General features: G+C 44.6%; 1 protein-coding gene across 3 annotated transcripts in view; it reads left to right on the plus strand.

The window, feature by feature from the left end:
* The first annotated feature begins 7939 nt into the window (after positions 1 to 7939).
* The window catches only part of shank2b (SH3 and multiple ankyrin repeat domains 2b), a 1028817-nt gene continuing 1012507 nt past the window's right edge, over positions 7940 to 24249 (plus strand). For all 3 annotated transcript variants that reach the window (XM_078549478.1, XM_078549479.1, XM_078549480.1), the window contains exon 1: positions 7940 to 8388. The gene's annotated coding sequence lies outside the window, so the exon portion shown is untranslated. The remainder of the gene's footprint in view (positions 8389 to 24249) is intronic.

The following is a 24249-nucleotide window of genomic DNA, read 5'->3' on the forward strand; positions in this document are numbered from 1 at the left end:
CATAAGGTCAGAAGTGGGGACATTAGCTGATGATTGCATGGTATTGAGTTTCATTTGAAACTCCTCAGATACTGGAGCAACTTATGCAACATGCAGTCGGTCCTGGACAATGTTCAGGTTTGAGCTGATAAATGGCACGTAACATTCACATCATACATGTGCCTGGCAATGACTAACTCCAGCAAGAGAAAATCTAACCATCTCCCTTTGATATTCATTAGCATTACAATTGCCGAATCCCCCACCATCATCATCCTGACCAGAAATTCAACTGGTCGGGCCACTAAATACTATAGCTACAAACATAGGTCAGAGGATGTAAATTCTGCGAAGAATAGCTCACCTGGTGATTCCCCAAGAGCCATCTACAAGACACTAGTTAAGAGTGAGATGGAATACTCTCTACTTGTTTGGATGAGCAACAGACACATGGGAACACCACCGCCTGCAAGTTAGCCTCCATGTTACATACCATCGTGACTCGGAACTAAATCACCGTTCCTTCACTGTCGCTGGGTCAAAACCCTGGAACTCCCTCCCTAATAGCACTGTGGGTGCACTTGCACCAGATGTACTGCAGCGGTTCAAGATGGCAGCTCACCACCATTTTCTCAAGGACATTAAGTGATGGAGAATAAATGCTGGCCTTGCCAGTGGTGCCCACATCCTACAAATGAATAGGAAAAATGACAGGAGATTCCTGTGGGGAACCGTAAACTAAAATAACCAAATTTACTAAATAACCCCCAGGAAGTAATTACCAACAAGATTTCACTTTTTGTAACTTCTACTTTAACACCAAACAGAATCAAGTTAAATTAAGCATGCTTTAAAGGTGAATGATACCTCAAGTAAAAAGGTAAATGTCACTTTTGTTGATATAATAAAGATAAATCTTCCAGGACCACAAATACCTACATCACTGAAGAAATGTGGCACTATGTAGCTACACATTTCCACAATATGTTGTTCTTTATTCATGCAGGGTAGGTCAGGAGTCATACCTGACAACAGCTTTCACCCTCAAATTTCATAGGTATGATCATCATCAGCAAGGCATGCATTTACGAACCCTGTCTCCCTTGGGCCATGACAGTCCAGATGGTGTAGCTTTCCAGAGTTCTTTTTCAACTAACCAACTAATAGCACCTGGGTTCATGGTTTGGCCACTCCTGGGAAAACACCCAACTCATAGTGTCTATGAGCTTTCACATAACTTTCCAGGCTTTAGACCCTTTTAGCTTGATCGCACATTGCCTCCAAGAGCTCCTTTTCTGCCAAAAAGAAAAACTGACCTCCTCCTGAGAGTGAGTTGCTTCTTCTCCTCTCAAGAATTCTTTGTGCTCCTCTTTTTGTTTCAGTCTGCTTTCTCTTTATGTCTGTATCTGTGCATTAATTGCCGTCACCCTCCAGCTCCTCTGCTTGTAGCTCTCCTTTGTGCCTGCCGTTCTCCTTTGTGTCAGGCCACATGGCATCCATATCTTAACATCCTTCCTATCGGTACTGTCTCCAGGGCAAGGGTCATGAAGCCACATGGACAAGTATTTCTTATGATCAGAGAAAGGTACAATTGATCCCTTTACAATTGATGCAAGCTAGTAAAGGTCCTTTTCAAACATTATTAAAAACAATTACAGATTCCACAGACATTTGAAAGAAATTACAAGTTTTCCTTCCTGCCCTGGTTCAGGGTCAAAGGTCGTCAAGTTGTGCAATACTGTAGGTATTTTCACTCTGTGCCGAACAGATGACTGGAAAAAACAATTTAAATTCAAGTAGCAGCATACATGACATAATAGGATACCGCAAAGTGCGTCCAGAGTGCAAAACATTTTTCTAGTGCCTCAAAAATGTTATCAAGACTGCCTCTGGTGCAAACAGATGATTTACGCAGTGAGGTAATGAAATTTGTTTTATTGTTAAGAAAACTGTTTCATGGTATGGTAGGCAGGGAGCAGTGGCAAGAGAGTTGTAATCCCCTCTTTCTGCTAGATTTCCTTTTAAATAAACCACAGTCACTATATTAAAAAAGGCAAGGCACTAGTGCAACACAAAAATTCATTATTTCTTTATTTTCAATGCATGGATTGCCATCTCCAATGCTCACAAACATCCCCGAAGGATAGTATTTAAGCAATTATCATTTACCCTGCCCCATTTATTTATATAAAAGAATCTGCCAACCTCGTCTTGAATCCTGTGTGAATTTGTAACATGTAGAAAACATGTACACCACATTGTCATTGTCATCGTTGGTTTCTCTTTATCAAAGGTGGCTGTTTCTTGTGTGCATAGGGTGTTATGATCGGCATGGTTGCTCTAGCCCCACTGCCCCACAGGTCGCATCATTTGTGTAAATGTTTAATTCACTCACCAAAGTGGCCATTTGTTTACTTTTGCTGTTGTTAGAACCAGAATAAAAGAGACTTTCACCAGGCTTCTTTCAATAAACTCAGAATGATTGATTTTTGAAACATAACTTATTTTTAAAAGCATGTTGCAAAAACTGGTTAACATACAATTTGTAATTCAGAAATGTAACTATATATCCCTTTAAGTCCCAACACACACATACACACACACAAACAAAGGACCAATCAAATAGGATCTCTGCAGAAGTTGGTGTTTAAAGGGAAAAAAAAACACCTTTTGGCCAATAGGAAATCTTTATGAGAAAGGATAAAGTTTGGAGGATTTTGATGCTGTTGACCTGGTGTTCCTGCATGTGAAGACAGATCTCGTCTCAAGCTTTTCTGGTTATAGTGAGATAAGGATTTCTAACTGGATACAGAGCTACACTGAATTTCAGACAAGGCAAGAAGAGAGCGAATGAGGCAAACTTCTCCTTTTTGGTTTATTCCCAAAAACTGAGTCCAAAACACAAGTTCAAAACAGAACCTCATCTCAGTCAGGTGGTTGCCAGAAACTCACCAGGGCCTCACAGCAGTAGTTTTTTTTCTAGCAATTAAAGTTCAAGGAAACAAATAGTTCTTATCTCCTCAGGTGCCTTGCTGGGCATTTAGCTAAAGTCATGAGACTTCTTGGAAAAGGCAGTTTGCTCACAGTCCAAAGATGAACTTATAACCTTCTTAAAAAAAATCCAGGCCAGTTCCCAAGAAAGTGTCCAAATAAGTCAGTGTTCTTCCAATTTTTATAAAACATATAGTTGTTGTAGCACCTTCCAAACCAATGACCACTACCACTGAGAAGGACAAGGGCAGCAGATAGATGGGAACACCATCACCTGGAGGTTCCCCTCCAAGTAACTCACTATCCTGACTTGGAAATATATCACTGTTCCTTCACTGTCGCTGGGTCAAAATCCTGGAACTCCCTTCCTAACAGCACTGTGGGTGCATCTACACCACATGGGCTGCAGTGGTTCATGAAGGCAGCTCCCCACCACCTTCTCAAGGGCATTTAGGGATGGGCAATAAATGCTGGCCTAGCCAATGAAGCCCACATTCCATGAATGAATAAAAAAAAGTTATATATTCATAACAAGTGTTGTGCATTCTAAGATGGCTGTGGAGCCCAGCTGCAGATCTGTATGACTTTCCACAGTGCGGGCAAGGGTGAATTAACTGATTATTGGCACTGCCCAGTCTTTCTTGTTGGCCTTTTGTCCTTAGCTGCCTGTATTCTTTGATGTCCGAAGGAAGAAACACCACTACTTCAGATCATTCCCCAGGTAGTTTGTTCTTGCGCATTTTTCTCCCAGCCTCAGTTGGACATGTCACATTTCCTGAGGTTCCATATATCATATACCATGCTTAAAAGTAATACACTTGAAAAGTGTCCCATGTGCAAAGTGCCTGTCATACTTATATGTGATTTCTTCAAATTGCCGTTTAAGTTAAACATGCTGACTCGTTCAAAGATATACAGGTGTACACCCTGCACAGCCTCAGCATCCTAATTGACCCTGAGATGAGTTTATGACCCAATTTCCCTTTCACCTTCAAGAACACCTACTTTCACCTCTCTAACATTGCTTGTCTCAGTCCCTCCACCACCACTCATTTGTTTCCATGATTCAAATGGGCGTAAAAGGTCCATGGCACTATTTTGAAGACGAGCAGGGGAGTTATCCCTGGTGTCCTGGCCAATATTTATGTCTCAGCCAAGATGACAAAAACAGATTATCTGGTCATTTATTGTTGCTGTTTGTAGGAATTGGCTGCCTCGTTTCCTAGGTTACAACAGTGGCTTCACTTCAAAAGCATTTCATTGGCTGTAACCCACTTTGAGATGCCCTGTGGTCACCTTTAACCACACTTTCCCTCAGTTGAACAAGAACCCACCACTTTGCAGATAATGTTTCTCTGTTTCATGCTTGCTCCAAATCAGTGCAGATATCCAATCGCCTTGCTGCATATACAAAGTTTTTTCTTAAAATAAAACAGGGAGAAAAAGATTGAGTACCCATGAGAGCCACGCGGTCAGATTGGGAAAGATCTTCTTCAGTTCTCTGCTCAAAGGCAGGTCCAACACCATGAACTCCACCACAGGTAGGGCAAAGAGGCAGGTGCTGAATCTACCCCAGCCAGAACAGGGATCAAAGCCCATGCTGTTGGCACCAATCTAATCCACGCTGGCCATCCAGCACCCGCCAAGGAGTCCAAGTTACTGTGGCAACTTACACTGTAACATGCATGTTGTAGCAATGGATAGTGATAGTAGGGTTCTAATTTCTTTCCATCACATGTCTGACCAGGAATCTCTTCCACTCTTAGCAGCTGCCATTGGTGTATGTTGGAAGGATTTCCAAGTAGATGCTCAACCTATTTGGCCATGTTACGAATGCTCTTTACTTAGCCATCAAGTCCTGAAGTGGAACTTGAATCTGGAGCTTCGGGTTCAAAGGCAGGGACACTACCCATGGCGCCATAAGGCCTCTTACTGGGAGAGATACGGGTCCCCAGAGCATTACCCTGGGTTTCTGGGTTATTAGTCCAATGACAATGCTACTACACCACACTTAAATTGCATGCAACAGTGATAACATGTCAAAAGCACTTAATTGGTTCTAAAGCATTTGAGGGTCTGTAGGTTTCGAAGAATACTAAATAAATGGAAACACTTCATTTTTATACATTAGTGTAAAATGTTACATAGTATCTTTAAATTTTGTATGAAATGGTATAACCCATTTTATTATACAACCTGCATTGTATTACACAACACCTTGGCCTGAATTTTCCAGCCAATGGTGAAACAATAGCACTCCACACTGATCTTGAAAAAGGCTGACTGATCACAAAGATTTAGTGATCTTTGTGGCAGGAATGTCCTCTTTCCCGATGGCAGTTTAAATCAAGGGGGGCTCCAGGCATCCAGTAGTGATGTCAAAAAGCAGACAGGCAACCAATCGAATTGAGTGTTCCCACATACAGCCAACCTGGAAATTATAAGCACATAAAAACTTTGACTTTTAATTTAAATTTTCACATAGTGAAATAAGGCTGAAGCATTTGCTACTAACTTCAGCCAAAAGTGCTGAGTGGATGATCCATCTCGGCTTCCTTAGGAGGACCCCAGCATCACAGATACAAGCTGTTAGCCAATTCGATTCATTCCACATGATATCAAGAAACGGCTGAAGGCACTGGATAGTACAAAGGCTATGGGCCCTGACAATATTCTAGCAACAGTACTGAAGACTTGTACTCCAGAACTTGCTGCGCCCCTAGCCAAGCTGTCCCAGTATAGCTACAACATTGGCATCTACCCAGCTAGCTGAAAAATTGCCCAGGCATGTCCTGTACACAAAAAGCAGGACAAATCCAACCCAGCCAATTACTGTCCCATCAGTCTACTCTCGATCATCAGCAAAGTAATGGAAGGGGTCATCAACATTGCTATCAAGTGGCACTTGCTTAGCAATAACCTGCTCACTGAAGCCCAGTTTGGGTTCCACCAGGGCCACTCAGCTCCTGACCTCTTCCAGCCTTGGTTCAAGCATGGACAAAAAAGCTGAACTCCTGAGGTGAGGTGAGAGTGACTGCCCTTAACATCAAGGCAGCATTTGAGTGTGGCATCAAGGAGCCCTAGCAAAACTGGAGCCAATGGGAATCAGGGGGGAAACTCTCTGGTGGTTGGGGTCATACCTAGCACAAAGGAAGATGGTTGTGGTTATTGGAGATCAGTCACCTCAGCTCCAGGACATCACTGCAGGAGTTCCTCAGGTTAGTGTCCTTGGCCCAACCATCTTCTGCTCCTTCTCAATGACCTTCCTTCCATCATAAGGTCAGAAGTGGGGATGTTCGCTGATGATTGCACAATGTTCAGTACTATTTGTGACTCCTCAGATACTTAAGCAGTCTATGTCCAAATGCAACAAGACCTGGACATATCCAGGCTTGGGCTGATAAGCGACAAGTAACATTCGTGCCACACAAATGCCAGGCAATGACCACCTCCAACAAGAGAGAATCTAACCATCACCCCCTTGCTGTTCATTGGCATTACCATCACTGAATCGCCCACTATCAACATCCTGGGGGTTACCATTGACCAGAAACTGAACTGGACTAGCCATATAAGTACTGAGGCTACAAGAGCAGGTCAGAGGCTAGGAATCCCCCAGTGAGTAACTCACTTCTTGACTCCCCAAGGCCTGTCCACCACCTACAAGGCAGAAGTCAGGAGTATGATGGAATACTCTCCACTTGCCTGGATGAGTGCAGTCCTACAATACTCAAGAGGCTTGACACCATCCAGGACAAAGCCACCCACTTGATTGGCACCCCATCCACAAACATTCGCTCCCTCCATCACCGACGCACAGTAGCGACAGTGTGTACCATCTACAAGATGCACTGCAGGAATTCACCAAGGCTCCTTAGATAGCACCTTCCAAACCCACGACTGCTACCACCTAGAAGGACAAGGGCAGCAGATAGATGGGAACACCACCACCTGGAAGTTCCCTTCCAAGTCACTCAACATCCTGGCCTGGAAATATATCGCCGTTCCTTCACTGTCGCTGGGTCAAAATCCTACAGCTCCATTCCTAACAGCACTGTGGGTGTACCTACACCACAGGGACTGCAGCGGTTCAAGAAGGCAGCTCACTATCACCTTCTCAAGGGCAACTAGGGATGGGCAATAAATGCTGGCCCAGCCAGAGAAGCCCTCATCCCATGAATGAATTTTTAAAAAGTATGACTTTATTATCATGTTAATCACCCATTAAAAAGCCAGATACACCTCATTCAACAAGGGGTAACTTTTTCCTGGGGCTTTGCAGCGTTGGAGTGAAGTTCTCACTGAATGGAAAATAGCAGCTTGGGGAACCTAGACAATGCACCCTTTGGAGGAGCATGGACACACAGCAACTACTGGATTTCCAAGATATCATGTGACAGGTCTGAACTCCCAAAGTTGCTGTCAGTTTCAGGGGTGTCTTGACAGAGAACGCTGACAATTTCCATGGTCACTAGCATCGCCATTGACCGAGGAAAATTGCCCATTGAGGGAAATTCCATTGGGACTGACTCTCTATTAACATGGACTCTGGAGTAGCTATATCCTTTTTCAATGTGTATGTGCGGTCATTATATTAACACACATCATACACCAATTTTTTCCACACGGTTTAAAACACCGATCGTGAAATTATTTGCAACCAGAATATAGATGCTTAACCCATTCACCTGCAATCTCAATTATTGGAGAAGAGACGCTGACCTTTGTTTTTATTTTAAACAGGCTGGATACCTCCACTTAGACGAAAAAGGACCTTCGACCCGTCACAAGTAAGTGTCCTTGCAGGTGGGTTAAAGCAGAGTTGTACCCGTTCCTGTGCTACTACACTCCAACTCGGATCCCACAGAATAATGCCAGGGTCACTACACTGAGCCCCAGTATGCAGCCGTTGCATCAAGTTTGGTGCTAGTCATACAAAGGGTTAAAAAGTGTTGGCTTTCTGCAGCGAGATTGGATAACAGGTAAGGACCATGATCGGATTACAGAGACCCAGTGTGCGCGCTGGTTAAAACAGAAATGCGGAGCCCGACAAGGCTTTTCCTTTTGAACTGCACTTAAATCACTGTAAATGCGTGGACCATGTATTTGTCTTGCTCAGCCGAAGATGTTAGGCGGGGGATTTCCCCCTTTCCCTCTCCCCTGCCTGGGTTAAACTGGTCTCCAAGGGAGGAGAGAGTCTATCGCGCCCATTCAAACAAGAGCTAAGAGCCGCCGCTTGCCTTGGGCTGCGTGGATCAGGAACTTTGCAAGGTGGATTAAAGCAGAGTTCTACCGCTCCTGTGCCACGACGCTTCAACTCGGAAACCCCCCCTGCCCCCTGGCTGACAGGTAACTTGCCTGCAAAGTCCCGGCACATCTCGAGAGGGAGCCGGGAGAAAGCTGGGATCTGGACGGACGGTGAGTAGGGGGATCTTAATACTCGCCCCATCGTGGTCCGAGCGACACGATTCCGTGTGTTACGCACTTTGGCATAAAATTTGGAACAGAGAATACCTGTGTTTGTTTTTTGCATGTCGTGTACGTTACGATATTTATTCACGAGAGGGAAAGGGACGGTGGAGAAGGTTTAACTCTGTAACAGACGGTCTGAGAGTGCTGGGTCAGTGCAGCCTTTAGCCACTGTAACTAAACCCACTTGAGTTTGAAGTCCAATTAAGTCACCTTTGCAGACCTTAAGCCAATCGGCATTGCATTCACTGACACCCCAGTCCTTTCTTCTCTCGAGTGCTTAAGCAAGATTCCCTGGGATGAACCCTTGGAACGGTGCTCACCATTTAATGTCCCATCGGACACTGTACGACTATAATCTCAATATCGCAGAGAGCTCTTAATTGTTGACTTTAATTTGTTTAATTGGAGTCTTCTTCCCCACTCCCCCAAATAATCAAATTATTCAGTGACCAATGATCCGAAGTTTAACTACGGTACAGTGCTATTGAAATCCATTCTTTTCCACGATGGATTGTCTTGAAAATTCGGGGTTCTTCGAGAGCGTTTGTTAAACACGTTCGAAATTTGGCTGAAGTTTGCTTTTGACACGAGAGTCGCCACCAGGAGGCGCTCGAAAGAAAGTTCCCCCTGATGAATGGTCCAACTCGCTAAGGCGCTTAGCGCAAAAATCCATTTTTACAGGAGCAAGTACAGAATGATTATAAAGAGCGTTGAAGGAGAGACCGAAGGATCTCTACTGGGCTGTTGTTGCTGAGAAACCAATTTAATTTAGATTGCATAACATTATAGTCACTGCCCTTCATCAGTGATTCATTGAACGAAGACCTTTTAAGCAGTTTCAATGTGATAAGGGCATTCTACAAACGCAAGTCTATTGCATTGCTCAAATCACCATAAAATATTTTATCTTGTCTTTTTGGGAGTTCGGGTGTTGTAAATTGACTGAAATTTTATTGGCAGCGCTTTGATTTTAAAATCCTCACTTTTGTTTTCAGTCCCTCCATGACCACATCCCCTCCCACCCTCTGTAACCTCCTCCAGCCCCATTACCCTCAGAGACCTCTGTGCTCCTCCAATTCTGCCTCCTTGCTTATCCCTTTTCATTGCTTCAGCATTGGTGATTCGTTGGTTGCATAGGGCCTAAGCTCTGGAATTTCCTCTCCAAATCTCTCACTTTGCTCCTTTAAGATACTCCTTAAAGTCTACCTCTTTATGATCAAGCATTTGGTCATCTGACCTAATATCTCCCTATGTGGCTCAGTGTCAAAATTTGCTTGACAACACTCCTGTGAAGTGCCTTGTATGTTTTTACTATGTTAAAGGTGCAATATAAATACAAATTGTTGTTAAAGGTGTTATATAGATACAAGTTATTTAGAGAGGCAGGTGTTTCTGTTTACGCACGGTTTGTGCATCATGTTCCCCGGTATCATTTTCAGAATATTATCTGTAGATTGCCAGCAGCCTTAAATATCTGGTTTATAATCACATCCTCCAAGCTTTTGATCATTTCAAAAACCTAAATCAAGCACATTCTATTGTTCTTATCTTGAATGAAATCAGTTTTAATTCTGGGACTGTTTTATTGTAACCAGGAGGCCTGAGTTCTAGTCTTGTTTGACTGCTTTCCAATGAACTGATATCCTTTATGAAGGTAGCTTGTCCAATGTTGTGTGCAGCATTTCAAGTGTAGCTTCCAGGAATGAAAAGCTGAAGAACATTACTGTTTTTGACTTCGCACAGAGAGAACTTCACTGGGGGGTGGGTGGGAAAGCCGACTGCAATTCTTGTTCTCTTTTGCTTTTTGGGTTCTGCTTTTCAGATTCCCGAAGGCAAGACCCTTGTTCTCTACTATCCGGAGTCTGCAAATGCAAGTTGTTGTTGGTGAAATGGGGCTGCACAAACTCACCCAGGGCTTAAGGATGGTCAGTTAGGTGGTGCATTGCTTGTACTCGTGACAATGGAATAATATCACAGCAGACATCATCACACAAGGAAAGAAGGGATGAGGTGAAAGAAAAAAAATTAGAGGGGAAAATGTTGAAATGATGCACTGAAAAACAGATTTCCAAATAAATCTACTTTTGTTACTTTTAAGTTGAATTCCATATCCAACATGCGGCCTGAATGAAATATGTGATCAGGTGCCAGTTAGGTTGAGTTGTGAATCACAGTTTATGGTTTGATCCTGCCAGTGCAGCTCCCCAAGGATGGGGAGCACCTTTGGGGAGTTTGCTTTCAGCTTCCCATTTTGAGTTCTGCACTGTTTCAATCTCTATTAAAACTAATGGATCTCCTGTGACATTTCTAATGGAAAGTCAAGGCCGAAGGATCTTCCCTTCGGAATGCCTCAGTGATGCTGTGGGCTCAGGTATGGGGATCTGGATCCTTCAGCACCTCCTTCTATTGGCAGAAGAGTGCAACTGTGACTGTATGTCAAAGGATGGTGATGTCCAAGTAAGGAATGCATGGTTGGTTTAGTTGGTAGAGGTATTCTTGGAGCATTTCTGCTGTGAGGTTTGTCAGAACTACAGTGATGTTGATGTTGTTATCCTCCAGTATAATGATATATTTTGTTTTATTAAAAACATATCACCTGCAAAATCTATTCCTTCAAGGAGTCACCCATAAATGATATGTGCTGGAAATTGCAATTTTGTGACCAGCCTTTAGTTGCCAAATATTTTCCAATATCTCTCAAAGTATCTGTAACAATTTTAACAGATTAATAGTATTGACAAAACCAACATTCTCTCTTATGCTTCAGCTGATTGCCAAGTGTGATTAAATGTATTCCTGGAGGTTTCATCACATGATTTGCTCCAACACGTCCATCCTTGTGATGCACTGTCTTCCAACACCAATTGGAAAGCAAAAAGTCTCATTACCCAATTGGATGATGCTTGACTGTAAGCCAAACAGCCTCTTTTCCCCCCATTTTCAATGCCTGGTAAAGGGAAGTGTTCAAAGAAAATGACAAAGAAAAGAATCTTTTTCAATGTCCAGATGATTTTTCTCCAGGGTTGCACATAGCAGTGTCCTGGTGATCGACCTTCAATTCACATGTTCGTTTTACTCCTAGTTCTTCTCACGGTATTTTTATTCATTTTAAGTCTTTATATTGGTTCTGGCAAACCAGAAGGCCCATTTCTCAGCTGACAATCTTAGGGTGGATTTTAACTACATCTGTAAGCGTGAGCCAATGCTGAAGTGGTTTTGTAGTGTAAATTCAAAGTTGCCTGGAGAAATTTCCCCAGCCCCTTGGAGGCAAGTGGGCCAGGAAATTTTGAAAAGCTGCGTCGGGCCGCTTGGCCAACAGGATTCCCATTTCCGGCCGCTTTTCCCAGAGCGGGCTGGGACAGATGCCGGCTAACTGCCCGTCTGCGGTGGGAAGCCAATTAAGGTTGTCGGCGCTGCAACTAACAGCGATTTTTCCTATCACAGGACAGTTTAGCCAGCATGGCCCCCTGCCCCCCACACTGTGTTAGCACCCCCAGCTACTCCGAGGAGGTGGCTGCACAGTGGGAGGTCAGAACTACATGAGATTTCAAGGTTGATGATTGCCTGCAGAAAATGGCAAGGCTGATGCATTCCCATGTCAGAGACTTGCCATTGAGTGAAGATCTCCTTGGAACTGGTTATATGGGATTACGTAGGATATACGGCACAGAAACAGGCTATTCAGCCAACCAGCCCATGCCAGTGCTTATGTTGCACTCAAGCCTCCTCCCATCTTTTCTCATCTAAATCCGTCATTGTAACCCTCTGTTCCTTTCTCCTTCAGACGCTTGTCTAGTTTCCCCTTAAAGGCATCTATGCTTTTTGCTTCAAGCATGCCCTGTAGAAGTGAGTTCCACATTCTCACCATTCTTTGGGTGAAGAAGGTTCTTCCGAATTCCCCATTGGATTTCTTGATTAGTATCTTATATTGTTGGCCTCTAGTTACGCTCTTCCATACCCATTCTATCAAAATCTTTCATAATTTTAAAGACCTCTATTAGATCACCTCTCAGCCTACTTTTTTCAGGAGAAAATAGACCCCGCCTCTCAATCTTTTGCTGATGTGTATATGTGTGGGTGAGGTGAGAGTGTCTGCCCTTGATATCAAGGCAGCATTTGATGGAATGTGACATCAAGGAGCCCTAGCAAAACTGGAGTCGATGGGAATCAGGGGGAAAACTCTCCACTGGTTGGTGTCATACCTAGCACAAAGGAAGATGGTTGTGGTGTTGGAGGTCAATCATCTCAGTTCCAGGACATCACTGCAGGAGTTCCTCAGGGTAGAGTCCTCGGCTCAACCATCTTCAGCTGCTTCGTCAATGACCTTCCTTCCATCATAAAGTCAGAAGTGGAGATGTTCGCAGATGATTGAACAATATTCAGCACCATTTGCGACTCCTCAGATACTGAAGCAGACCATGTCCAAATGCAGCAAAACCTGGACAATATCCAGGCTTGGGCTGACAAGTGGCAAGGAATATTTGCGCCACACAAGTGCCAGGCAATGACCATCTCCAAAAGGAGAGAATCTAACCATTGCCCCTTGACATTCAATGGCATTATCATCGCTGAAACCCCCATTATCAACAACCTGGTGGTTACCATTGACCAGAAACTGAACTGGACTAGCCATATAAATACTGTGGCTTCAAGAGCAGGTCAGAGGCTAGGAATCCCACAGCGAGTAACTCACCTTCTGACTCCCCAAAGCCTGTCCACCATCTACAAGTCACAAACCAGGAGTGTGATGGAATACTCCCCACTTGCCTGGATGAGTGCAGTTCCCACAACACTCAAGAAGCTTGACAGCACCCAGGACAAAGCAGCCCACTTGATTGGCACTGCATCCACAAACATTCACCCTCTGCACCACTGACGCACATTGGCAGTAGTGTGTACCATCTACAAGATGCACTGCAGGAACTCACCAAGGCTCCTTAGACAGCACCTTCCAAACCCATGACTGCTACTGTCTAGAAGGACAAAGGCATCAGACACACGGGAACACCGCCACCTGGAAGTTCCCCTCTATGCCACTCACCATCCTGACTTGGAAATATATTGCCCTTCCTTCGCTGTTGCTGGGTAAAAATCCTGGAACTCCCTCCCTAACAGCACTGTGAGTGTACCTACAACACAATACTGCAGTGGTTCAAGAAGACAGCTCACCACTTCTCAAGGGCAATTAGGGATTGGCAATAAATCCTGACCTAGCCAGCAACGCCCACATCTAGCATCGTCCTTAAATCCTCTCTGCACTCTCTCCAGTGCCTCTATATGTCTCCGATGGTGTATCTGATATTGTTGGTGCCTCCATTACACCTCTGCCGTACCTGCTGCTTGGCCCACAACAGCAATCTCACTGGTGACACAGATAGGGGCCTGTCTGCCGCCCTTGTAGTGGGCTGTGCTGTATTCACCTCCCGCCTCTTGAATCTGTCCATCATCCCTAATTGGATGGCCTGCTAAACTGCCCGCCTCCTGCAAAATTAACCCGGAAAGCATAGTTCCATCTCATGAAAATTTTCGGAATCTGAAAGATTTGGCCTTCGGTCTCTCCTAACTCCCAAGTGAAGCAGAGTGAAACTGCCCCTGCCAGGGAGAGCCAGTCTGCTTTGCTCTGGAATCCACTGGCTCTGGATTTTGCGATTACATTATAACTGCATTCTACACAAAACAAAACCGTTTTCTACTGTAGTGTAAATGCTCCCTTAATCAGCAGAAATGCTTGAAATAAGCCTCTGGGTTGTGAAGGAACTGAGCTTATATTTTAAGTGGAGAAATGAAGATTGAGAAAGGACGTTTTGAAATGAAAAGCATCCTAGATAATATACATGAAAACATATAATTGACCTGAGCTGAGAGCACAGAGGTGACTATAGAATTAATAAGCCCAGGCAAAACTGGATGTTGGAATACATTTTTTACTTCCATCTAATATGGATAAATTGAGTCACAATAAAAGTGATCAATATAGGGTCAATCAGCTTTTAAATTGGAGCTGGATTAAATACCTGTTTAGGGAATGGATTGGAGAAATTAAATGCTTCATGGAAACACAATGGTTTTGGAGTTTGCTGGAACTATGTCACACGAAGAAAGACATCCGATCAAGCTGAGTTGTGCAAGACGTGAGGTTGGTTGGATGATGCAACATTGACTTGATTTACCTTTGGGGAAGACATTTTACAGAACTTCTTTTCACAGAATAAAATAGATTGGATGGAGTCTACAAAGACTGAACGGTACATGATCTGCAGAATACAGGCTTGATGGCTTGAATAGTCTTTTCTGATTCCCTGCTTTCCTGTGCACACTTAGTCAGAGAGTGATTCTTTCACATAACATTTTGATGTTTGAGGTACAAATTTAGCTGAGGTTCGAACAAACTGTAATGGTAATTGGTTGGAATGAGAAATCATGTACAACAGTTGCTCCTGGCATGTGGAGGCACTTATGTGTTGAAGCTTATTAGAATCTTCAGTAATATTGTTATCTTTCTGGAATAAATGGTGTGTTATTGTGTGACTATAAAATGTATCTGCAAAGTTCCCTACTGAAAATGAGCTACCGCACATGTGTGCACTGTGTCTACAATGCAGGAACAGGAGGAGGGCCATTTTTCCCCTCGAGCTTGTTTTCACCTTTCAATGAGATCATGGTTGATCAGTGATCTAACTCACCTTTTTCTCATATCCCTTAATTATTTAACAAATAGTTCCCAAAAAAATCTATCAATCTCACATTTTAAATTAACAATTGACCCAGAATCAATTGCTGGAAGTGAGTTCCAAACTTACCACGCTTTGCGTGAAGAAGCATTTCCCAATTTCACTCCTGAAAGGCCTGGCTCTAATCTTTAGCCCATGCCTCCTAGCGCTAGACTCCAAAACAATCCGAAACTGTTTCTCTCTGCCTACCCAATGGGAGGCTGGTCAGCTCAGTTGGCTAGATGGCTAGCATGTGGTTCAGAATAACACCAACAGTGCGAGTTCAATTCCCGTTCTGGCTGTGGTTGACTTGGGACCTGCCTCCTTGTCCTGGCCCTTAGAGTGGAAAGCAATGGTAAACCACCGCTGACAAAAAACTGCCAAGAAAACAGCTCAGAATGAAGCATCAGCAGATAATGAGTCAAGGACCTGCCTTTGGGCAGAGCACACATGACATGATCTACTCTACCCCGCTCACCTTAATATCTTGAAAACTAATTACCTCTTAACCATCTCATTTCAAGGGAATGCAAACCTAGTCTGTGTAAACCCTCCTAGTAACTTAACCCTTGGAGTGCAGATTTCATTCTGGTAAATTTGCGCTGCACTGCCCTCAAGGGCAATCTATCCTTTCTAACATGTGATGGCCAGAACAGTACTCCAGGTGCGTCCTAACCAGGGCCTTGTATAACTGTAGCGTAACTTCTACTCCCTTGTATTCTACTCATCCAGATATAAAGGCCTGCATTCCATTAGCCGTTTAGATTTTTTTCTTTAAATGTTCCTTCTCTCCATCATAAGATCAAAAGTGGGGATGTTTGCTGATGATTGCACAATGTTCAGCACCATTCATGACTCCTCAGATACTGAAGCAGCCCATGTCCAAGTGCAACAAGACCTGGACAATATCCAGGCTTGGGCTGGTATGTGGCAAGTAACATTTGCGCCACACAAGTGGCAGGCAATGACCATCTCCAAAAAGAGAGAATCTAACCGTCTCCCCTTAACATTCAATGGCATTACCATTGCTGAAACCCCCACTTTCAACATCCTGGAGATTACCATTGACCAGAAACTGAACTGGACCAGCCATATAAATACTGTGGCTACAGGAGTCAGTTAGAGGCTGTGAATTCTGCGGAGAGTAACTCACCTTCTGACTCCCCAAAGCCTGTCCACCATCTACAAGGCACAAGCCAGGAGTGTGGTGGAATATTCTCCACTTGCCTGGATGAGTGCAGCTCCAACACCCAGGAAGCTTGACACCATCCAGGACAAAGCAGCCCGCTTGATTGGCATCCCACCCACAAACATTTACCTACTCCACCACCAACGCACAGTAGCAGCAGTGTGTACTATCGACAAGATGCACTGCAGGAAATCACCAAGGCTCGTTTGCCAGCACCTTCCAAACCTGCAACCTCTACCACCTGGAAGGGCAACGGCAGCAGAGGGAACACCACCCCTGCAAGCTCCCCTCCAAGTTACTCACTATCCTGGCTTGGAACTATATTGCCGTTCCTTCACTGTCGCTGGGTCAAAATCATGGAACTCCCTTCTTAGTGGTTCAAGCATTGTGGATGTACCTACACCACATGGACTGTAGTGGTTCAAGAAGGTGGCTCACCACCACCTTCTCAAGGGCAATTAGAGATGGGCAATAAATGCTGGCCTAGCTAGTGACACCCACATCCTGTGACCAAATGAATAAAAAAAACTATTCATGGCATTTCAATGGTCTATGTACTTGGACTGCCAAGTCTTTCTGGACTTCCTCTGTTTCCAGCTTTTCACTATTTCAAAAGTACTCTGAGAATGGAGAGGGTGTTAGCTTCAAAACAATCAAAAGCCCTGATCACTACACACATTGGTGGCTGGATCACAGCTGGGGTACAGTGCCCTGTTCTCCCCATCCCCCCACCAATCCCCCACATAACAGGCTACATAGCGGTCTTGGAAAGGGGTACAAAGGAGAGTTACAGGGACGATGGGTTGAATGCCCTCCTTCTGGGCTGTAATGATTCTATCATTCCTGGTTTAAAGGACCTCAGCTAGTTAGATAGGCATGTCTCGTCAAGATTCTCAAGCCATCGTGAGTGTGGGGCAGATCTGATGGACCAGCTGGTCTGTTTCTGCCCATCAGTTTTGTTTGTTCACACATAGAATTGAAAATAACAAAATGATTGGTGATGAGACTTGATGCTGGACATCACCTGCTCCGACAAGATATTGGCTCACTCGATACAATGAAACATCCTTTTGCTCCTAACTGTGGCTGAAACTTAACTAAATATGATATGGGAATCAGGATAGGTAAACAACTTACCTGACATCTTTGTCATTGTCTCCCTAGCTGTCACCTATCCCTCACCTTCTAGCTTGCTCCATCTGCTCCACCCCCTCTTGAACAGTATAAATTTCATCACATTTCTACTTCTCTTTTGCTCTGGAGAAGAGTCATATGGACTGGAAATGTTAACTCTATTTCTCTCTCCACAAATACTGCCAGACCTGCTGAGTTTTTCCAGCATTTTCTGTTTTTATTACATGAGGCCCACTTCTTTAGGCACCATCTGCTTCAACATAAAACAATTGGGAATGAAAAGCTAAGAATTTGAGTTGCAGTGGATTTAGGATAACTCGCTATTCATAGGGCAGAATTTTCCATGCCCGCTGGCGGCGGGCGTGATGGGTGGCGTGAGCGGACAATATGGCGCGATCGGTTTGACGACAGCGGGAAGGTAGGTCACGATTGTCTGCTCAGCCCGCTGATGGTGGGTCGCGTTTCCCACCACCAGTCGTCAGGAATCTCATCGTAACACATCAGCATATCATTATCAGGCCACCCCGCCAGGCTCTTGCACCCCTGCTGAATTATCCGTCCATGTTGGCGGGAAAGCACACTGACGTGTTTCACAGCAGCACAGAGGCAACATGCACTTGGCGGCCTTCACTTTGGGTGAACTGGAGGCGAGTGCACAGCAATGTTCTGCAGAGCTCACCAGGGTTTCTTGTTGCTTTGCAGGCTTTAGGGGTGCTGGGGAGTCAGAGTTAAGTGCCACCCTGCCTGACTGGTGGCGGGGGGAGGATCAGGGGGCAAGTACAGCCTTGCCTCTGAGGCGACTGGTGGAGGGTGTGGGTGAGCGCTGTGACAGGACTTCAGGGAGGGTGCCTCCAGATTCCTCTTCAGAGGTTTCTTCGGAGCTTGATTGGAGGCCCTGGGTCATGGACTCTGTCGGCCATTTGGCAGATGTGCCTGCGAAAGCAAGGAGGGATAATTGATGCATGGCAGTGGCCTGTGAACAACAGCATTGTTGTCTGATGGATGTTGTACTGTGGACAAACACTTGGTAGAGCAGCGCCGACCTCACTGTTAGCACAGTTCCGGTCCAGATCCTCGCCAGCCAGCTGGATGGCTCTGTTTTCAAAGTCAGTGAGGACCTTGATTTCAGGCATTCCGCCACTGATCTGCGACTTCTCCCCCTTGTTGTGCGCCAGCTTCTCCTGTATGGATAGAGATGGAGAGAGTGTAAGCAGGTCGCTTACCAGGCCAGATGATAAGTATGCCTGGCCCATGGGCAGGATGAGGACAATGATGCTGAGTGCGAGAGAGTGAATGGTGATGATCCTTGAACTGGATGTGTGATGGGTTTGTGAGTGTGTGAGTTGAGAATGATGAGATGAATGACTTACCCTGGCTACACTGGGTGGCTGTCCTCTTTTGCAGGGCATTGGTACTGACCACCACTGCCACAGCCTCCCAAGCCGGGTTAGTTGTTGCCCATCCTGCGGCTAGGCCAAGGGTAGAGGACATCCCAGCGGGTCTCCACGGCATCCAAAAGTCGCTTGAGAGACGTGTCGCTGAACCTGGGGGCTGCAGTGTTCTTCAGTTTCAGAGCCATGTCTTCCATGCAGCAGTGGTGATCTGGAAGCAATGAGTGCTGTGCTTGTGGCTGGATTTTAAACATGGTGTCTGGCGTGATGCAGTGGGGTGAACGAGAGCCCGCCCACCACAGAAACAGCATGTTTCTCAGGAGTGCAGAAATAATGAGGCGGGCTCGGGAGGTTACAGCGTGAAATCCCGCCATCGCTGCCGGCGAAAAAAACGTTTTATCCGCCCACTATCGCACTTAGTGCAAATTTGGGAAAATTCCGCTCATCGCATCACTAGGAAATAATTTAATTATGTTGTGGGTGGAAAGCTCTAGACAGAATATCTATTCCCAGGTGCCTCCCACCAATAATTCCACAGTATTAAACAGTGAGTCAAGGTCTATATGAGCGATGCAAATAAGTACAGAGATTCCTCTTGATAAAATTTAGGATTATGAGCAGATTCCTGTGGTGTTGCTCACATGAAGTCGGACCATGTGCTATTTTATAATAAAAAGGAGCAGGTTAGCATCTGGCTCACAATTTAACACCTTGCTTTTGAGATGTTTCTGAGGCCCTTCAGCGCCACAGGCTACTTGCTAAGTAAGCACAGGCTGAGGTCACTGAGTTTCATTGATAAGAGAATTGTAGAGAGTAAAATTTTCTTGTTAGCTTTAGACTGTAGATTAGAAGTAATTTAAGGTTGTTTATGTGTGTAACAGAGTCTGATATCTGGACAAACGTGCCAGTACTAATATATTAAATATATATCCTCTAAGTACCTATTTCATCCACAGTACTGTTAAATTCTGTTCCAGTAATGAAATGAATGGGCTATTCTCCCCCTCAAACCCACTGTCCCCGATAAGCAGTCATAAGAACTCAAGAACATCAGGGCTAGGAGCAGATGTAGACCATATGGTCCCTCGAGCCTGCTCTGCCATTCAATATGATCAAAGCTGATCTTTGCCTCAACTTTCCATTTTATTGCCCTCTCCCAGTGTCCCTTGGTTTCCTGAGAACAAAAATCTATCTATCCCAGCCTTGAATATACTCAACAATGGAACACCCGGAACCTTCTGCTGTAGAGAACTCCAAAGATTCACAACCCTCAGTCTTAACTGATCGACCCCTTATTCTGAGATTGTGTCCCCACATTTGAGGTCCCTCAGCCAGGGGAAACAGCCCTCAGTATTTGTTTAGATGAGATCATCTCTCAGTTTTCTACAGTCTAGAGAATATAGGTCTAATTTACTCAGTCTTAATTCCTTGTTCATTCTTGGGTGTTTTCTTTAGAGTCAGAAGATGCCTAAATGGGTATATGTTTGTGTCTGTATAAATAAATATATATAATGTATATTTTATATATATAACGTATGTGGTGGTCCTGGGGTTGGACAGTTCTGCCAAAGTAGGGGTGTGTCCTTTCATTTGGCATCATTGTGGAAGACAGGATAAGGATTGAATTTTTTAATTCATTTGCAGGATGAGAGTGTCACTGGCTAGGCCAGCATTTATTGTCTGTCCCTAATTGCCATTGAGAAGGTGGTGGTGAGTTGCCACCTTGAATACAATGGAATAGTTTGCTAAGCCATTTCAGAGAGCAGTTAAGAGTCAGCCACATTGCTGTGGGTCTGGACTCACATGTAGGCCTAACTGGGTAAGGGCATAGATTCCCTTTTTTGAAGGACATTAGTGAACCTGATAGGTTTTTAAAAACAACCCGGTTGTTTCAATGTCACCATTACTGACACCTACTCTTTATTCCAGATTTACTTAATTAATTAACTGAATTTAAATTCCCCCGTCTGCCATGGTGAGATTTGAGCTCATGTCTCCCAATCATTACTTCAGATCTCTGGTAACATGATCACTGGGCCAAAGTACCCACCTTTGCACACTGGTGTATTCCTGGTGTCTGTGAGCAAGGGGAGGAAAGTCAGGGCATGGTTTTGAGTATTAATATATGAGGTGATAGAGATGGGATGTGCATGGTGGGAGAGGAGCAGGTGAGGACAGGGATGAAGATGGTGTGGGCAGGGCTGGGCAAACAGGACGAATCCTGTGTGTAGGTAACATTGGCTTATGACTTTCCAAGCGATCTCTGTAAAACAATGCATTTGTTGTTTTGTGGATGTGCATTCCTTGCCTCACTTCTACCTAATACCCCCTCCCTACGTTCCTTGTTGATGAGGAACCAGATAGCAAAGGGCCCAGATCAGTAGTGTTACAGATTTTAGTACAGACTGGTACAATAGCAGCACCAAAACAGTGAATCACGTGTCTTGTATTTCCACATTGGAAACTATTTTGGGCAGCATAAAGGAGTGCAACTCCTGGAAATGTACCACCATCTCCCACGTGTGTGATCATTGTGGAAGACCTTTGCTGTGGAGTCAGCCTTTGGGCACGTGTAACACCAGCAGCATCTGGAATCAAGCACCTCATTCGTGCATGCTGGATTCGTGGAGGACACACCTCTTGTGAACCCTCACAGTTTTTCTGTGGAGGCTTTAGGAGTGAAATTCTAAGGTGCAATTCGATAAATTTGGATCTGCCATGGATAGTCTCTCGGGTTCAGTGGTGTCAGCCACTCACATAATTAAGTCGATTGAGTGTCTCACTTTTATGGGAGTTGACTGACTGCCCTATATCTAGCTTGAGCCAGGGAATGTAACAGTAGCATCCTCTTGTGAACTGGACTGGATAATTATATCTTTGGCACCTGCATTTCTTCAGCTTGGCTAAAAGCAGTTAACACTAGATGAGCTGGTGCTTTGCTGGCAGTTTAAGTTGCTTGACTACACAGTAAGGTGCAGTGCATGGGTAGGTAAGATCAGAATTGCTTAATCCAATTGGTTCAACTTCCATTCACACAAAGATAAATAATAACCTCTCTGTATCCTGCTGTAAAGAACAGGGCAGAATCACTCATGCTGCAGTTCCTTGGCCTTCTTTAATGTTGTAGCACTTAGCATTCTGGCTGACCTTTGTAGTCTGTGTCTAAAAGTTACACAGCCATTATGATCTGTGTTCTGAAGATTCTTTGAAAGCCCTCTTTTCCTTTTGTTACAAAGTCCTCATAGATTCACGTATCAAAAGGTTTACCAGCACAATGGAGATGGTATCTTTTTAATTAACAGGTAAACAAATTAATTGCTATTTTTTTTATCTCTGGGTAAAACAACATTCGATAAGCTTATTAATTGTCAAGCATTTTGGTGCCTCTTTTTTTTAAAAGCTCTCTAAACAATACACGTTGCTGTTAAAACACCTCCAGCATTAAAATAATTTTCCGAATTATCTCTGTGGGAAAAAAAAAATCATGAAAAATCCAGAAACCTGACGTGGAGTAATGGCTGGCTTCAAATCAACTGGAAAATAATAGCAGGTGGGTTTGGAGAACTGGCAATTGGGCAGTGCTCTTCACTCACTAGACCAGTGAGTATGTGAGGAAATATTCTTCACTATTGTAACAGAATAGTGCATAGCATATATTAATGGTTAGCACTTATGCCAATGGCTGTCCTCCACTATCCCATAGAACTACACAGGTGTCAGTAGACGCAAATTCCAAAAGCACTCACCCCGTAGTGACTGTTGTGATGGACAGGAGGGGGGTTAATTTAAATAGCACTATTTTCTCCTCTCACCACCTGTCCGTAAACAAAGGGGTTTTTGATTTGCTCCCCCTTTTCTGAGCAGTGGTGTATTTCCCATCCCCTCAGTTTTGGTGTGATCCAATTTTCTATTAATAACCCCACAGCAAACTCGAGATAGGATGAACTCAAAGGGTTAGTTTATTTGCACACACTCAAACATGAAAAGAGAGTTTGCAACATCCCCTTCACCTTCAGATAGTAAAAAGAGGAATAGAGAAAAGAAAGATTTACAGCACAGAGACCACAGAGGAAAGAAATATTGTTTCATGCATGTTCCAGGGTCCTGAATCAAAGTCCAATGAGATATTCCTTCACAGAGGTCGGCATGAAAATTGATGTTGTAGAATTCACTTTTCCGGTGGTGTTGACTTCACACGATGAGATAGGCATGCAGAGATGAATCAGTCTTGTAGGCAATGGCACAGAACTTTTAACAGAAGCAGTAAAGATCGGGCCAGGTGTTCGACCTGGACAGAGCTCCTTTTCTATGAGGCTGCTAGTCAGATGGTAAACAACAGTCTGAGACGATGCAGTTCAGCAAGGTGCAAGTTCCATCAGATATAGTCGTTGTCCTTCTGTATCTCCCACTACTTGCCAGTTATCTATGCAGTTTTCCAGCTGTAGGAGCACAGAACTGTGGTAGGGTAAATTCATAATCACTGGAAAGGATTTCACAGCAACTCATCAAGAATCCATCGACAGCAGTGGCAGAATTCTATGTTCACCATTTATTTTTTATTCATTCATGGGATGTGGGCATCTGTGGGCATCGCTGGCTAGGCCAGAATTTATTGCCCACCCCTAATTTCCCTGGTTCAGAGGCCATTTAAGAGTCAGCTACATTGCTGTGGGTGTAGAGTCACAGACCAGGTAAGAACAGCAGATTTCCTTCTCTAAAGGGCATTTACACAGTGTAAAGTCAGGCATTGTGATGTCCGGTCTGATTCCCAATGTCATTAGACACGATCGCAATAATATGGAAGGTGAGCGGGGCACAAAGTCGGGAGCCAATTAAGGGGCTGAATTTTATGGCCCCTGCCAGCATATTTGGAGGGGGTGGGGTGGGTGGTGGCATGTAAAATCAAGCGGGTGGCCTTCTCACCCACTCCCAATCTGTCTCACATATTATGGGGGGTGGGGGGTGGGCAGGTATGGTGTCAGGCAGCCTTCCCGCCCTTAGGGCTATTGAGGCCCTTAAGTGGACATTTAACTGCCACTTAAAGGTCACACTCTGCCTCTTCCATAATTTTTCATCTGGCTGGTAAAGGTAGGGGAATGGCAAGTAGCCTGGCAGCTTTCACTGCAGGGGCTGCTGGTGGGCAGGAAGGGTGGGTACTTCCCCTGTGCCCATTGGCAGCAGCCCCAAGATCGTACCCCACCTCTATCTCAACCGCGCCCTCCGACTTCTAAAACTCAAACTCCCTTCCCCCTCCCTGATCCTCACTGGGGGCAGGCCCCTCCAAAATCCCTGGACTTACCTGGGCTCCAGGATCCATGGCACTTTGTCTTCAGTGACCACTACTTGATTCTGGTGCTACAGAGCTGTCAGCCAATCAGATTGG

The sequence above is a fragment of the Cetorhinus maximus genome, chromosome 9, assembly GCF_964194155.1.
Source record: "Cetorhinus maximus chromosome 9, sCetMax3.hap1.1, whole genome shotgun sequence".
Lineage (NCBI taxonomy): Eukaryota > Metazoa > Chordata > Chondrichthyes > Lamniformes > Cetorhinidae > Cetorhinus > Cetorhinus maximus.